An 18,541-nucleotide genomic window follows, 5' to 3' on the forward strand; every position below is an offset into this window, starting at 1 on the left:
ACTTTTTAAAGACATGTTCGAATTAATTACCAAATTGTACTACTATTTAAACATGCATAATTAGTGTTTTTATGTAAAAACATTGGAGACCTACAGTTGTACATTATTACAAACTTTATAACATACCATTGTAGGAAAGACTATAAATTGCTTCTGAGAATCTACGTCTAACAGTCGCTTCCCAATCACCTATGTCCAGTAGCCTTCAGAAATATCTATTAGGAGGGATTCCCTTATTCACATCTCTTTTTAATCTGTCCTGGCAGCTAAATATTCGGGGCTGTGGGTTTGCGCTAAAGCTGTGGTAACAGTGTTAAAGTATATGCTCCACGTTCTGTCCCTAACTATGGGTGTGTTTCGAGACATTTTTTGTTTGTTTTAGTTTTATAATGGTTACATGTTCATTACACACCCCTGCATTCTATATTATTAAGTAGGCTGTTGGTCTTTGAGGTCCGTTATGTCAATTTGCCTTTATACATCTCATTGACCTACTGTCAACTCCCTCAGTTGTAAACATCTACAATAATCATTAGACGTACGCGTCAGAGTTATCATACCCCGTGTCGGGGTTTGTACAGAGTTGGTTAAATCCGCTCTTTTGCTCCCCGCTTACATGGCTAATAATCTCCAAGCTGCTCTAAGCGGTGTTGTTTGTGTGAATATTGTTTTCCATAAAGTTAATAACCCCCTAAAACGAAATATGAAATGACCTCTTCCCCTATCGTTAAAGCGTGAGATACATTTTTAAAACCAGTGATTTAATTCCAAATATTTAGTACCTACATTTTAACACATGTTATAATTCCAAAATGTTTACTATTTCTTACAGATAAAGGGTCCTGTTAGCCCCGACCTGTAACTGACAGTTAGACTTACAGGTTATGTCGTTGTCTTTTGTTTGTATTGTTTATGTGTCCGCTGTGCGGGGAAAATGATAATACAAGCGGAACTACGTAGCTAATACTGTTGTAACGGGGATCCTTATTGTAGCAACACACTTTTGTAGGGAAGGCAATCCTGCGCTGCGTTAGCTAAATTTTCATGTCATCGGGTGTAGTTCATAAAGGTTGAAGAGTGTATGTTAGGATGAAGTGTGAATTCATGCCAGGAATAATAAGTGTGAAGTTTGATTTCCTCCCTTCTGTAATAAGCAGCCAATGAGGTATTTTTTCCTTTATTCATGTGTTTAATCTGAACCCGTTATAACGCCTGTTAAACTGTTATGTATGTAAGCACTTCAGAGTTATACCAAGCTAATAAGTCACTCCTAAGATAATGTTGTAAGAGTGTGCTTAACTGTATTTTTAATTTACTTTATAGTTCTCACTGAAGGGGATAATTTTCACTGAAACTACAGAATAAAGCCGCCAGTTAAAATCATGGAACGGTTGTGCTCGTGGTTACTGAAGGGAGCTACAAGACCATTATTCGTTTCGAATTCACCAACTCAAAGACGCTTGCCCGCTCCATCATAACTCCGTAAATTCCCTCCCTGTGTAGATCAAACGTCCTGCCTGTAAATCCTGGGTATGCCCACATCATTAATGAATAAGATGTGTAGAAAACTGTTTAGCCATAGTTAAAGGCCTTTCATAAAGAGGCTGTCATGATTGCCTGTGCCTCATGTTTAACACGTATTGCTTGTTACCGAATACTACTGTTGTACATTTAATATCTACTAGCCGATTTCGTCGCATTTGCACAAATTCTGTCATGTTACTGTGGTCTTTTTAAAAGTCAATAAATATGTGTGTAGAGTGTACATGTTTGTTTCACTGTAGATCTGTTTAAGACCTCCTAGAAACACCTAATTTCATCCCACAGCATTAATTAATAAGCTGTGTAGAAGCTGTTTAGCCATAAGTAAAGGCCTTTCATAAAGCAGCTGTCATGATTGCATGTCCCTTATGTTTAACACGTATTGCTTGTTACAGAATACTACTGTTGTACATTTAATATCCCCTAGCAGATTTCGTTGCCTTTGCACAAATTCTGTCATGTTACTGTGGTCTTTTTAAAAGTCAATAAAAATGTGTGTAAAGTGTCCATGTTTGTTTCACTGTATATTTGTTTAAGCCCTCCTAGAAACACCTAATTAAAGGCCTTTCATAAAGAGGCGGTCATGATTGCATGTGCCTCATGTTTAACACGTATTGCTTGTTACAGAATACTACTGTTGTACATTTAATATCCCCTAGCAGATTTCGTTGCCTTTGCACAAATTCTGTCATGTTACTGTGGTCTTTTTAAAAGTCAATAAATATGTGTGTAAAGTGTACATGTTTGTTTCACTGTAGATCTGTTTAAGACCTCCTAGAAACACCTAATTTCATCCCACAGCATTAATTAATAAACTGTGTAGAAGCTGTTTAGCCATAAGTAAATGCCTTTCATAAAGCGGCTGTCATGATAAACCTGAATCTGAAAGTACCTTTAGGATCTTTTCTTTGGGGTTCTAATCTCCCCGTGTGTACATGCACTGAAAATCCTTAGGCTGGAGCCATCTGGAAGCTCTGTGCCTGTACATATAAAGAAAACTCAATAGGAAACTAGGCTGAGAAACATTATTTAGATGGCTGTTTAATTGTTGTTTAAAGCCTGAAATGGACACAATGCCCAAGGGACCTTGTTTCTAACACACACACACACCCACACACATTCCTTGTTTCTCACACACACCCACACACACCCACACATATTCAGGTCTTAAAAATGGCTTGTTCTGGACATTTATAATGCTGAGGCCCCAGCGCTATCTATAGCCCCAGACATTCCTGCTTCATAGATAACAACCATAAGGGAGATAAAACTGGGGGATGGAGGGGGGCATGGGCCCCAAAAGTTCAAACACCCTCTAACACATGACCACACGAACAGGTGGGGGGGGGGGGTGGGGCGGGGGCACATATTCAGTACACGTCATCAGGTCATAAGGTCAGCAATCAATCATTTTTGACACCTGTCAGCAATCAATCAATTTTGACACATGCCGTATCCTATTACTCTCTCACTGACTCTCTTACATAGACTCAACTCTAACCACACACTCACACATACTATACTGACACTCCAACACACGCACACATGCATATTGTAGGGGGAGGTATTATTACATTTTTTTGGCAGGGGAAAAAAATAGGGAAATAACATTGTAAAATTAATGACCTGCTCATTTGAAAAAGTAACTAAGTAACTGATTACTTAAATTAAATAACTAACATGTTAAGTTACTTGTTACCACACAAACGTTATCTGAGTACTCTAACAAGTTACAAGTAACGCATTACCCCACAACAATGGCCATCACCGGTGAGTAGGCTAGGCTTCAATTTATTTAGTAGCCTATAATATTTAGTCTACAAAACATGCTCTTTACATGATATAGACTGACCAGGTGAATCCAGGTGGAAGCTATGATCCCTAATTGATGTCTCCTGTTGATACTCCCAAGTGGCGCAGCGGTCTAAGTCACTGCATCTCAGTGCTAGAGGCATCACTACAGACCCAAGTTTGATCCTGGGCTGTATCTCAACTGGCCATGATTGGGAGTCCCATATGGTGTCGCACAATTGGCCCAGCGCTGTCTGGGTTAGGGGAGGGTTTGGCTGGGGTAGGCTGTCATTGTAAAATAAGAATTTGTTCTTAACTGACTTGCCTACTTAAATAAAAAGTTAAATAAATAATACAAATAAAATAAATAAACTGTTAAATCCACTTCAAACAGTGTAGATGAAGGGGACGGAACAGGTTAAAGAAAGATTTTTAAGCCTTAGGACAATTGAAAAAGATTGATTATGTATGTGTGCCATTCAGAGGGTGATTGGGCAAGACAAAGGATGTAAGTGCCTTTGAACGAGATATGGTAGCAGTTGCCAGGCGCACCAGTTTGTGTGTGTCAACAATTGCAATGCTGCTTGTTTTTCACGCTCAACAATTTCCTGTGTGTATCAGGAATTGTCCACCAGCCAAAGGACATCGGAATTCAAGTTTTAATGTCACATGCACAAGTACAGTGAAATACCTTTCTTGCTAACTCAAAACCCAACAATGCAATAATCAGTAACAATGTAATACTAGAAGAACACACAAGAAATAAGAAAAAATATGAAGAACACAATGAGAAAGTAAGTATGCATACTATATATAGGGTCAGTTCCAATACTATATTTACAATTAGCCAGCAGCGTACCCCCTGCATACCACTGCTGGCTTGCTTCTGAAGCTAAGCAGGGTTAGTCCTGGTCAGTCCCTAGATGGGAGACCAGATGTTGCTGGAAGTGGTGTTGGAGGGCCAGTAGGAGGCATTCTTTCCTCTGGTCTAACAAATGTGACACTGTGTAGGGTGCTGTCTTTCAGATGGGATGTTAAACGGGTGTCCTAACTCTCTGCGGTCATTAAATATCCCATGGCACTTATCATAAGAGTAGGGATGTTAACCCTAGTGTCCTGGCTAAATTCCCAATCTGGCCATCTAACCCTAATAATCCCCAGTTTACAATTCACTCATTCATCCCCTTCCTCTCCCATGTAACTATTCCCCAGGTTGTTGCTGCAAATGAGAATGTGTTCTCAGTCAACTTACCTGGTAAAATAATGGATAAATACAATGTGAAGGGATGTTGGAGGTAGATATGTATAGGGGTAAGGTGAATAGGATATAAGATAAACAGAGTAGTAGGAGCTTGTATGTGTGTGTGTAGAGTCAGTATAAATGTGCATTCAGAAAGTATTCAGACCACTTCACTTGAACCATATTGTGTAACGTTACAGTCTTATTCTAAAATGGATTAAATTGTTTTTCCTCCCTCATCAATCTACACACAATGCCCCATAATGCCAAAGCAAAAACATGTTTTTAAACATTTTTGCTAATTTATTACAAATAAAAAACGGAAAAAATGTTCAAACCCTTTACTCAGTACTTTGTTGAAGCACCTTTGGCAGCCTCAAGTCTTTTTGGGTATGATACTACAAGCTTGGCACACCTGTTTTTTGGGGAGTTTCTCCCATTTCTCTCTGCAGATCCTCTCCAGCTTTGTCAGGTTGGATGGGGAGTCGCTGCACAGCTATTTTTAGGTCTCTCCAGAAGTGTTTGTTCGTGTTCAAGTACGGGGTCTGGCTGGCCCACTCAAGGACATTCAGAGACTTTTCACGAAGCCACCACTGCGTTGTTTTGGCTGTGTGATAAGGGTAGTTGTCCTGTTGGAAGGTGAACCTTCGCGCCAGTGTGAGGTCCTGAGCGCTCTGGAGTAGGTTTTCATCAAGAATCTCTCTGTACTTTGCTCCGATCATCTTTCCCTCTATCCTGACTAGTCTCCCAGTCCCTGCCGCTGAAAAACATACCCACAGCATGATACTGCCACCACCATGCTTCACTGTAGGGGTGGTGCCAGGTTTCCTCCATATGTGATACTTGGCATTTCGGCTAAATAGTTTAATCTTGTTTTCATCAGACCAGAGAATCTTGTTTCTCATGGTCAGAGTCCTTAAGGTGCCTTTTGGCAAACTCCAAGCAGGCTATCATGTGCCTTTTACTGAGGAGTGGCTTCCGTCTGGCAACTCTACCACAAAGGCCTGATTGGTGGAGTTCTGCAGAGATGGTTGTCCTTCTGGAAGGATCTCCCATCTCCACAGAGGAACTCTGGAGCTCTGTCATAGTGACAATCGGGTTCTTGGTCACTTCCTCTAGGAAGAGTCTTGGTGGTTCCAAACATCATCCATTTAAGAATGATGGAAGCCACTGTGTTCTTGGGGACCTTCAATACTGCAGACATTTTTTGGTACCCTTCCCCAGATCTGTGCCTCTACCCAATCCTGTCTTGGAGCTCTAAGGACAATTATTTGTCCTCGTGGCTTGGTTTTTTCTCTGACATGCACTGTCAACTGTGGGACCTTATATAGACAGGTATGTGCCTGTCCAAATCATGTCCAATCAATTGAATTTACCACAGGTGGACTCCAGTAAAGTTTAAACATCTTAAGGATGATCAATGGAAACAAGATGCACAGGAGCTCAATTTTGAGACTCATAGTAAAGGGTCTGAATTGTAATGAAAAAAGTTATTTCTGTTTTTAATGTTTAATACATTTGCCAAAATTCTAAAAAGCTGTTTTTGCTTTGTCATTGTGGGGTATTGTGTGTAGATTGATGAGGGGGAAAAAACAGTTCAGTCAATTTTAGAATTAGGCCATAACGTTACAAAATGTGGGAAAAGTCAAGGGGTCTGAATACTTTCCGAATGCACTGTATTATTATGTGTGTGAGCAGGCGATGGAGTGAGTGTGTGTTTGTGTGTAGGGCCCTGTTAGTGTGCATAAAGACAGTGCAAAACTAAAACTAAAAGCTCAATAAAAATACAAGGTTAACTCCGATTGTCCGTGTAGCTATTTTGTTAGCTATTTATCAGTCTTATTGGTGGGAATAAAAGCTGTTCAAGAGCCTGTTGGTGCCAGACTTGATGCACCGGTACCGCTTGCAGTGCAGAAGCAGATAGATGATTGGTGGTTGTCGTCTTTAACAATTTCCGGGCCTTGCTACAACACCACCTGATATAGATGCCCTGGATGGCAGGGAGCCTGGCCCCAGTGATGTACTGGGTTGTCCGCGCTACCCTCTGTAGAGCCATGTGATTGAGGTAGGTGCTATTGCCACATCAGGCAGTGATGCAGCCAGTCAAATTGCTCTCAATGGTACAGCTGTAGAACCTTTTGAGGAAACCTTTTCAACCTCCTGAAGGTGAAGAGGTGCTGTCGCGTCTTTGTTCACGACTGTGCATGTGTGTTTGGATCATTTGAAGTATTTAGTGATTTGTACACCGAGGACTAGGTACACACCCCTGGGTTGCGGGTCAGTGTGGCGGAGGTGATGTTGCCTACCCTCTCCACCTGAGGTTGGCCTGTCAGGAAGTCCAGGATCCAGTTGCAGAGCTCCCTCTGTTCAGACCCAACTTGACACAGCTGTCGGAAGCATCCCTGTGGAACACTTTCGACACCTTGTAGAGTGCATGCCCTGACAAATTGAGGGCAAAACTGGGTGCAACTCAATATTAGGACGGTGTTCCTAATGTTTTGTACACTCAGTGTATATTTTCCTCTCCTAATATTGCAAAATCTGTGTCCCTTCATAGTTTTTATTGCTCTCAGTTTGTCACTGTCAGAGTAGCCTCTTATTTAAGTTATTTGTGTGGTTTTAAAAAATATTCTACTTATGCCTTCTATCATGTAAATGCGTTTATAAAAGTCATTTTTTTCCAGACCCCGCTAAAAGATTCTCCCGATGTGTAGAAATCCAGGAAAAATGCTATAGACATGTTTAATAGCAATGGACATATCCGCGGGAAGATGTTTTGAGTTAGAGGGGCTGGGATAAAAATCCCCTTCATAATAAAGCGTTGCATGAATAAATAATCACATTTGCGTATTGGCATACAGTTGAGCAGACAGATTACTTAGTTACAGTATGGTGTACAAAACTACACAGGCAGGACAGGGACCAGAGTTTTATGTAATGGCGTGATACGTTTCACACTTTGCAGCTAAACCATAAATGCAGATACACACATTTGACAAGTTTATGAATGGGATTATATTCCCACTACAACCTAATTTTACAGGTAACCCAAGCCTTTTTCCAAATTTTCATGGATTTGTGTAATGTCAATGGAATAGACTGTAGTTATACTATATATCTGTTCTAGACATCTGTTGCCCATATACAATTTTTCTCCCCTCTAAACTGTGAGCAGCCATAGCAATATAAATACTGATGATGGTTATGGTCTTTGGCATATGTCGATAAATATACATTAGCTTTATTCACAACCCCTCTCACTCACTGTCCACGCTGAGAAGAAACATGGCTGCTTTGACAGATGGTTTAAAAACACATTTCACAATTCTACCTGCCTGTGAAGGTACCCAACATAAATAATTCACTATCCTCTTTCTTTGGCTTGGCTCCAGCGTTGCTGCTTCTGAAATGCCATTAACAACAGTGGTCTCTTTAACACTGCTAAGGGCACTAGGGTAGTAGTATAGGCTATTATACAATGGGTGGGTCTAATCCTGAATGCTGATTGGTTAAAACCGCATTCCAGCTGTTACCACCATCTAAATCTATGATGTTAAAATGCCTATTTACTCTGGTCCAGCTGACTGCGCAATACATTGTCATCAGCTCAGCCAGGCAATTTTTAAACTTGATCTCCAATATAAAAAACATCTAGACATTATCTCACATTTCTTTTAGACTAAAATGTTGTTTTCAACAGTGGAGATTTGTATAAACCTTGCTCTCTGTCTCTACCGACATTTGCAGCATTGTTTCAATATTCAAATTTGATCTCCAGCTGTCCCATAGTAATGAACGTGTCGGGAGTCGAGATGAGACAGACAGGTAGGCAGCTTCTCTCAGCCAGTCGAAATCATGAATCGGCATAATTTTTATGGATATATACAAAGAACTATCAATAGAAAACAGGTCAAACTAAACAAAGTGCAGCTACTTTGAAGTTCCAATTTCAGTTTGAAGTGATTGTGTTAGCTGTGTTGTTGGCTAGCTCTCAAGCAACAGTGTCCATTTTCTATGCCAGGTGAAATTGCACATCATTAGCTCATTGTTATGGATGTATCCAAATAAATATTGATAGAAAACAGGTTAAACAAATGCAAATGCAGCTACTTCGTTGTCATTCTGGCTGCACTGTTTGACGTGACTGTAAGTTAGCCGTAGTTGGCTAGTTAGTAAACACGGGATAAGAACGTTGCCAGCCAATATCGCATAGGAAAATTTAGAATGAGCGACTGGGTCGCCATTGATGAAGAACAAAAAGACTGAATGACTGTCACATCTCTGGCAACCGAACTGATAGAACGAAAAACCAGCCGGCTTGGGTAGCAACCCAAGATTTGTGTCGGGACTATATCTTGAGGAAGGATGAAATAGTATAAATAAAGTAAACAAAATAACGTTTTTTAATGAAAATATGTCAATCATTATTTGAATGTGTTAGTAACCTGTTGTATAAAAGTGATAATGCACTCGAAGCCGGTGTTTGGGGGATATATTGGCACGGTTTGCCGGCCCGAGACAAAGTATTGGGCTTAACAACACCCGTGCCAACATACCCTCCAAACACCAGCTTCTCACAAAGCCTAAAATCAAGGGAAGGTCGATTTCCTGATTAGAATTCAATGTGAATTCAACGTGTGCCAGTAAACTAGCAACTGTCTATTAGTGTGTGGGTGTGTGTTGGGGGGACAGGTTGGGAGATTGAATTAATTTGAATCAATTTGAATTAAAGTCGTAGTCATAAATATAACGATAATAGTATTATCACAATGATATTTATAATAATCTGTTTTGTTATACAGCATAATAGGGGGCTGCAGGTAGCCTAGCGGTTAAGAGCATTGAGCCACTAACAAAAGGTTGCTGGTTTAAATCCCCGAGCTGACTAGGTGAAAAATATCTGTCGATTTGCCTTGAGCAAAGCACTTAACCTTAATTGCTCCTATAAGTCGCTCTGGATACGAGCATCTGCAAAATTACTCAAATGTACATGTCAATATTTTACAGCAGGGTTCTCCAACCCTGTTCCTAGAGAGCTACCCTCCTGTAGGTTTTCGCTCGAACCCCAGTTGTGACTAACCTGATTCAGCTTATCAACCAGCCAATTATTAGAATCAGGTGGGCTATATAAGGGTTGGAGCAAAAACCTGCAGGACTGCATTTTTCAGACATTTTGATTATTGATATGGAAATTCTGTTAGAACTTTATTTTTTGATATACTGTATGTGTGTGTGTGTGTGTGTGTGTGTGTGTGTGTAATATATTTAACATAAGTAATATTATTGGGTGTGTTTACGCATGCCGTGCATGCCATAAAGCATTGGAAGAATTGTAAATCCATTTTGAAAGGCTATGGAGTTTGCGTTGTAAAAAACAAAACAATTTACCATGTACTTGGATTTAGGTTAAAAGTTGGGTGAAAAAAAGACAAAATGACCTCACGTTGATGACTTTTTGGAAATTAAATTCCTTTCCCACATTGCTTTTTTGGGGTTCAAATGACGTGGAAACAAGGTTGATACAACCAGTTTTTGCCCAGTGGGATGCCGCCATCAGGCTATCACTACATTAGTATTTGCATTTGATGAAAATTGTATGTCAAGTTTGTATGTGATCTTTGATCACTAATTCTGTGTTTGGTTAATGTTTTTCTATGTTTGGGGTTCATCCACTTGGGTTGACTGCCTTGCTCAGGGGCAGAACGACAGATTTTTACATTGTCAGCTTGGGGATTTGATCCAGCAACCTGTTGGTTACTGGCCCAACACTCTAACCACTAGGCTGCTACCTGCCGCCCAACATGTTCTGCACATGTATGACTGAGCTAGGTGCACCCTGAATGCACATGCCCTTTTCTCAGAGGGCAGTGCAAGAGGCAGCCTTGCAAGTTCTGATTTGCATGCATGGTTTGTGGGATTTCTGTGTAGGACGTTTTACAAACTTAAAAGATTATGTTTTCTGTGGGTGTTTTGTCCCATTATGTATATTTTGACTTTAATAGTGGGCCCCATATTTCATTGCCATACACAAGGATTGGTTGGATAACGGAGACAAATATTTTAAGCCAGATTTTTATAGGGGGGGTAAATTTACATATAGTATGCTCTCCTTGCTTTCTCTGCCAGTGTTTTGTTAGTGACTTCGAAGCCACTGATGCACTGCTGTTAAAGGAAAACTCCATCCCAAAACTATCTTTTGGTATTTGTTTCATTAGTCCTTTGTTGATACTGTCCCAAAATGTTTTGCATGTCAGCAATCAAGTTTTCAAGATATGTAACTTTCAAAATACAGAAATCTGAAAACTAGATTTTTGACATGGAAAACATGGTTAACTTAACTATATATTTCAAAAATGGCGCAGTAGAAAGGACTATCAACATATACTGAGCAGCTCACGTTATAAACAGAAGCAATGCTACATGGAAGACCAATCCAAATTCTGGCATGTCTAGCCCATCAATTATCTGAGCCAATTATAGCTAGGGGGGAGGTTCCTATATTTTTCCATGGCTAAACCAACTAGGCTCGTAATTTTACATTTTTATTCGTATTTACGGATGAAAAACAAATGTGCACATTAACGTTCAGATGTTCCAGACGGCATTTCTGCCAAAAAACATACAGAAATACTTTTTGTTTACGTTCAAATGCCTTTCCATTAAACTAGTGACATGCGACAAACGCTTAGTTTCCTGAAAGTGTTGCACTCACATTGAGGGGGATGTAATGGAGCTGGTCAAGTTCCTTGGTGTTCACAACACTAAGAACCTATAATGGTCCAAACACACCAACAAAGTTGTGAAGAGGGCACGACAATGCCTATTCCCTCTCAAGATGCTGAAAAGATTTTGCATGGGACCTCAGATCCTCAAACCGTTCTACAGCTGCACCATCGAGAGCATCCTGACTCGTTGCATCACCGCTTGGTGATCATTGTGAGGTCAGAACTTTCGGAACAGCCCTACTTATTGGCCAGAGCGTCCAGTGAATGCGAAACACTCTGAATTTATGAACAGACAATCTGACAGCACAGCTGTTCTCTCTCTCTTACATGTCTGGATGTAGCTGGCAAGTCAGTACAGAATGCACAGATCAACCCTTAAAGAGATGGGTGGGGCTAAGGCTTAAGAGGGTGTGAGCAATGCTGAATGGGTGTAGACAAAGGGCTCTCCAACAGTAGTACCAAAACATACAAGTTGATCAACTTTCAAAGCAGAATTACTTTCCCATTGTTTCCTCAAATGCAGTGTATGATATACCATTTTGGGTCTACTTTTATCCAGTGTAAAAAACAGAAGTTCAAATGTTGCTACATAAGACAGAATCCAGGCAGTGAGTCATATATATTTATTTCTATATCTATATACAGTGCCTTCGGAAAGTATTCAGACCCCTAGACTTTTTCCACATTTTGTTGTTACAGCCTTATTCGAAAATGTATTAAATTTAAAAAATCCTCTGCAATTGTCATGGAGGATCGTTTCAAAATATGACACTATAGGCTTTTAACACAAACATATCAGAAGCCTAGCTGGTCCGCGGAACACACACCTTCCCAGAGCACTGGCTCTGTATTTATACACACACAGTATGAGTCCATTCCATATGTTAATGAAGTTACTTCCCTCAGGTCATCGGCCACCATTATCTTTCACTCCAGGCTTCCTCCATGTTCATGCCTAATAACGCCTGTATCTGCTCTTGATTAGATTACAATGGTGGCAGGACCCTCTCGTGTCCTAAAATTAATATATGTCTATCTTACCCTAAGCACTTATGGCCTTTACCCTAAGCACTTATGTTTGTTCCTCTCTATCTAATCTTTATAATGGTGTCCTGCTCTTTCCATAATAGATAATGTATTTAAGTGTCACCTCCTCCTCTTTGCCCTAAGCCCTTATGCACAGTAAAGCACGTATTGCTTCGGCCATTACACTTATGTCTGTTTAATCTTTGGTTTCCTGTCCGCTTTCTGTTTGTGGTCTAATGTATACCTATCTTTGCTCAATAGTGTCATATCTGTCTCTATATGTAACAATAACTACAACACAATCTACACACAATACCCCACAATTACAAAGCAAAAACAGTTTTTTAGATGTTTTTGCAAAAAAAAAATGCAAATATAAAACAGAAATACCTTATTTAAGTATTCAACCACTTTAGAGCTCCGAGCAGGAGGCACAGATCTGGGAAAGGGTACCAAAAATGTATTCAGCACTAAAGGTCCCCAAGATCACAGTGGCCTCCATCATTGTTAAATGGAAGAAGTATGGAACCACCTAAATTCTTCCTAGAGCTGGCCGCCCAGCCAAACTGAGCAATCGGGGGAGAAGGGCCTTGGTCAGGGAGGTGACCAAGAACCCGATGGTCACTATGACAGAGCTCTAGAGTTCTTCTATGGAGATGCGAGAAGCTTCCAGAAGGACAACCATCACTGCAGCAATCCACCAATCAGGCCTTTATGGTAGAGTAGCCATGGGAAGCCACTACTCAGTAAAAGCCACATGACAGCCGCTTGGAGTTTGCCAAAAGGCACCTAAAGGACTCTCAAGATTCTCTGGAATGATGAAACCAAGAATGAACTCTTTGGCCGGGAGGAAACCTGGAACCATCCCTACGGTGAAGCGCGGCAGTGGCAGAATCATTCTGTGGGGATGTTTTTCAGCTGGTAGGGACTGGGAGACTAGTCAGGATTGAGGCAAAGATGAGCAAAGAAAAGTACAGAGAGATCTTATACTGGGGCAAAGGTTCACCTTCCGAACAGAGCAACGACCCTAAGCACACAGCCAAGACAACTGAGGAGTGGCTTCAGGACAAGTCTCTGAATGTCCTTGAGTGGCCCAGCCAGAGTCTGGACTTAAACCTGTTCAAATATCTCTGGAGAGACATGAAAATAGCTGTGCAGCAACGCTTCCCAACCTGACAGAGCTTGAGAGGATCTGCAGAGAAGAATAGGAGAAACTTCCCAAAACAGGTTTGCCAAGCTTGTAGCGTCATACCAAAGAAGACTCGAGGCTATAATCGCTGCCAACGGTGCTTCGACAAAGTACTGACTAAAGGGTCTGAATACTTATGTAAATGTAATATTTCAGTTTTTTATTTGCAATAATTTAGTAAACATTTCAACAACAAAAAAAACATTTTTGCTTTGTCATTATGGGGTATTATAGGTCTGAATACTTTCCGAAGGCACTGTATAATATGTGACCAACCGGCTTGATTCGGTGTTATGTAGCAAAATTTGAAATTGCGTTTTTTACATTGGATAAAAGTAAAGACTCAGAGCTAGAAAATGGTGTATCCTACACTACAGTTGGAGAACAATTGGAAAGTAATTTGTATTGAAAGTTAATAAACTTGTAACCTCACTTTTGAGAAATTGGCCCTTGAATGTTTTAGTACCTACTGGTGAGCTCTTTGTCTGCACCCATTCAGCATCGTTCACACCTTCCTAAGCTTTAACCCCACCCATCTCTAAGGATTCACATGTGAGGCTATTGTCGTGACGTGACTATCCTTAATGTAATGACTGTTATTATTATAATAATTACCTACTATGTTAAGTTGATACTCGATTAAATTAATCATGTAACAATTAACTCATTAGGAATTTGGGACACCATGAGAAAAGTTATTTAACGTGTTAATATCTCCCGACTTAAACCCTAAAGATATATAAATATCTCTAACATCAATAACTGTCACACCCTGATCTGTTTCACCTGACGTTGTGCTTGTCACCACCCTCTCCAGGTGTCGCCTATCTTCCCCATTATCCCCTGTGTACTTATACCTGTGTTCTGTTTGTCTGTTGCCAGTTAGTCTTGTTTGTCAAGCTTAACAGCATTTGTCCTGTCAGCTCCTGTTTTTTCCTAACCTCTCTTTTTCTTGCCATCCTGGATTTGACCTTCGCCTGTCCTGTCTCTCTATCCGCCTGCCTGACCACTTCCTGACTCTGAGCCTGCCTGCCGACCTGTACCCTTGCCCTATCTCAGGATTATTGACCCCTGCCTGCCTTGACCTGTCTCTTGCCTGCCCCTTGGACTATTTTTTTTGTGTGAATTTTACCCCTTTTTCTCCCCAATTTCGTGGTATCGAATTGTTTTAGTAGCTACTATCTTGTCTCATCGTTACAACTCCCATACGGGCTCGGTTGAGATGAAGATTGAAAGTCATGCATCCTCCGATACACAACCCAACCAAGCCGCACTGCTTCTTAACACAGCGCCATCCAACCCGGAAGCCAACCGCACCAATGTGTCGGAGGAAACACCGTGCACCTGGCAACCTTGGTTAGCGCGCACTGCGCCCGGCCCGCCACAGGAGTCGCTGGTGCGCGATGAGACAAGGATTTCCCTACCGGCCAAACCCTCCCTAAACCGGACGGCGCTAGGCCAATTGTGCGTCACCCCACGGACCTCCCGGTCGCGGCCGGTTACGACAGAGCCTGAGCGCGAACCCAGAGTCTCTGGTGGCGCAGCTGGCGCTGCAGTACAGCGCCCTTAACCACTGCGCCACCTGGGAGGCCCGCCCCTTGGACTATTAAACCATTGTTTATTGAACGTATCTGCATCTGGGTGTTACCTACGTAAGGGACGCAAACGGCATTTGCTGTATGATTGATGAGGATCTCCATATTGCAAATGTACGGTCCCTTACTAGACGTCCGCGAATGTCTTTAAAATACACCAACGGCCTCGGGCCGTGCCCCAGGGCCAGATCTTCCGGGAAGACCTCAAATAAAGTATCTCTGACATTTGGTTTCCGTTTTATAAAAAGTTCAGATTTGTCATTTTTCTGCTGTTCCTGAAAATGACACCAGATGGCGAATGGCTGCTTATAGCAAATGTACAAAACATCAACAATAATGACATGGCCATTTCTCCTAAACGGAAAAGACTTTGAAGACGAAACTTGGTGAGCACAGGTTTGGCCTAATGGGCTGTTATCCCAGAAACAAGATGGCGTCGAGGCCCCAACACTTTTTGAGTTAAGACCATTGTTCTGGGATTAACTTCTTGGAGCACTCATCCCGTTAGTGGGATCATTTTCGTCAACATCCGCTGAATTGCAGAGCGCCAAATTCAAATTAAATTACTAAAAATATTTAATTTTCATGAAATCACAAGTGCAATATAGCAAAACACAGTTTAGCTTGTTATTAATCCACATGGCGTGTCAGATTTCAAAAAACCTTTACAGCAAAAGCTATCCAAGCGTTTATGTTAGGACATCTCTCTCAGCAGACAAAACATTACAAGCAGCAAAGTAGATTGGTCACGAAAGTCAGAAAAGCAATAAAATGAATCGCTTACCTTTGATGATCTTCGGATGTTTGCACTCACGAGACTCCCAGTTACACAATAAATGTTCCTTTTGTTCGATAGATTATTTTTATATCCAAAAACCTCCATTTGGTTGGCGCGTTTTGTTCAGAAATCCACAGGCAGGTCATGGCGGGCAGACAAAAATACCAAATAGTATCCGTAAAGTTCGTAGAAACATGTCAAACGTTTTTTATAACCAATCCTCAGGTTGTCTTTACAATAAATAATCGATAGTATTTCAACCGGACCGTAGCTTTTTCAAGAGGAGAGAGAGAGAAAAAGTCTGCTCCAAGCTGTTGTGCATGCAAAACCCTGCTGGCATCAAGCCATCCACTGACGTGAAGTGATTGTTCTCGCTCATTTTTCATAATAAAAGGCTGAAACTATGTCTGAAGACTGTTCACACCATGTGGAAGCCATAGGGAAATACATCTGGTTGTTATCCCTTTAAATGGAGGGAAGGCATGCAATAGAACAGGGAGATTAATTTCTCTTAGGCACTTCCTGGTTGGATTTTTCTCAGGTTTTTGCCTGCAATATCAGTTCTGTTATACCCACAGACAATATTTTGACAGTTTTGGAAACTTTAGAGTTTTCAACCCTAATCTGACAATTATATGCATATTCCAGATTCTGGGCCTGAGAAATAGGCAGTTTCATCTGGGTACGTTTTTCATCCAAACATCAAAATACTGCCCCCTACACTCAACAGGTTAAAGGTCAAAAACAAAAATAGAGCACTAATTTGACCGCTTCACGTCAAAGTACATGAACCTACGGTGTCAGGAAAAAACGAAAGAACCAGCAATTTATCTATCGCAATTTACGAGAAATCGTACAATTAGTGATCGTCAAATAATTCTTTTTTTTTCTTTAAGTTGCAGATCCAGTTGTGGCATGTTCAGACGAATCCGTTAAGGCGAGTTATGTGATTTATGTGATTTTCTGAAATCACACACACAGTCAATGGGGAGTAACAGAGTGAGTGGCTTACAGACACACAGAGCCTGCAACAGTTACCTTTGTTCGAACTATCAAAGAACCGTCAGACCTAAAGCTCTGAGACTTTAGAAACCTGTTCTAGAGCTCAAGTCAATAGTGCACGGTGAGTTATGTGGCTCTTTTACATTTTTTTCATTTTATTTAACCTTTATTTAACCAGGAAGGGCTCATTGAGATTTAAAATCTCTTTTTCAAGAGCGTCCTGGCCAAGATAGGCAGCACCAAGTCATTGCAAAAATTACAGACAAACAATAAGAAACTACAAGTAATCTAGTAAAAACCATAGAATTCACAAGAGTATAACAAAATCAAAAACAGCAAATTAAAAACATTGACAGGTCAGGGAATCAGTCTCAAGATCATTCATCAGTGATTTAAAAATACCAATCTGGACAAGTTCTTCCAGTTTAAAAGTATTTTGTAAGGCATTCCAAGACGATGGCGCAGAGTACATAAAAGCCCTTTTACCAAATTCAGTTCGGACATTTGGAACAGTTAGCAGGATAAAGTCCAGCGAAAGAAGAGAGTACCCACCACATTTCTGAACAATACAAATGCCCAAATAAAAAGGTAGTAAACCCCAAATGGCTTTGTAAATAAAAGTATACCAATGCCTGAGCCTACGAGTGACCAGCCAACCCTGGTATACAAAATGCAGTGGTGCGTAAGGATTTTGCAGTTTAAAATAAATCTGAAAGTGCCATGGTAAAGGGTGTCAATTGATCTCAAACACTGAGCGGAAGCATTCATATATAAAATATCCCCATAGTCTAGTAAAGGCATAAATGTAGCTGATACTCTCCGCCTTCTGGCTTCAAATGAAAAACAGGCCTTATTCCTAAAATAAAATCCCAATTTCAGCTTCAATTGTTTTTGTAAGTTGAATATGCAATTTAAAAGAGGCCGTCATCAATTTAAATTCCAAGATATTTATGAGGTTACAACCTCAATCTCCTTGCCCTGACAGGTAGTAATAGGTGAAAGGTTCAGAGGTCTATTTCCTGCTTTAGAAAACACCATTAGTTTAGTTTTGTCAGTATTGAGGATAAGCTTCAATTGACACAAGGTATGTTGAACAGTATAAAAAGCAGTTTGCAAGTTCTGGAAAGCTTTTGTAAGAGACGAGGCACAACAGTAAATAACAGTATCATCAGCATAAAAATTAAATTGCGCATTTTGGACATTTTTGTCTAAATCATTTATATAAATAGTTGTGTCGTGTCTTTGGCTATGCCGGATTAAGTGATATGACATGCTATTCGATAAAATAATTTCTCCGTAAATAATATCACCTGATTGAGCTAATCATGTAAATGTAATTAACTAGATAGTCTAGTCGGGCACCACGAAATAATATTTATAGAGCTGTTATCTTCCGAATAAACTCTTAAAGACCTAGTAATATTTTACATCCATAGCAGTCAACATTAATCTTAATCTTACTTCAGTCTCATCTGAGAGTTGTACATTCTTGGTTATCTGCAAGAACCCTGGCTAACAATTTGAATCAGCAATGCAAAATTGGGTTTAATCGTTTATTTACTAAATACCTAACTAATCACACATACACATAATTAAATCATAACTTGATTACAAATTACGTCATAAAGGAAAACGTCCCTAGCTGGCGGAACA

At 40.5% G+C, this 18,541-nt stretch overlaps 1 long non-coding RNA gene across 1 annotated transcript; it reads left to right on the forward strand.

Moving 5' to 3' along the window:
• Positions 1-696: 696 nt before the first annotated feature.
• On the forward strand, positions 697-2,281 carry LOC135574331 (uncharacterized). Its single transcript, XR_010465358.1, has 2 exons — positions 697-1,165; positions 1,504-2,281. It is a non-coding gene; the product is annotated as an uncharacterized LOC135574331 (long non-coding RNA).
• Positions 2,282-18,541: the final 16,260 nt, after the last annotated feature.

Source organism: Oncorhynchus nerka, linkage group LG12, assembly GCF_034236695.1.
Source record: "Oncorhynchus nerka isolate Pitt River linkage group LG12, Oner_Uvic_2.0, whole genome shotgun sequence".
Classification (NCBI taxonomy): domain Eukaryota; kingdom Metazoa; phylum Chordata; class Actinopteri; order Salmoniformes; family Salmonidae; genus Oncorhynchus; species Oncorhynchus nerka.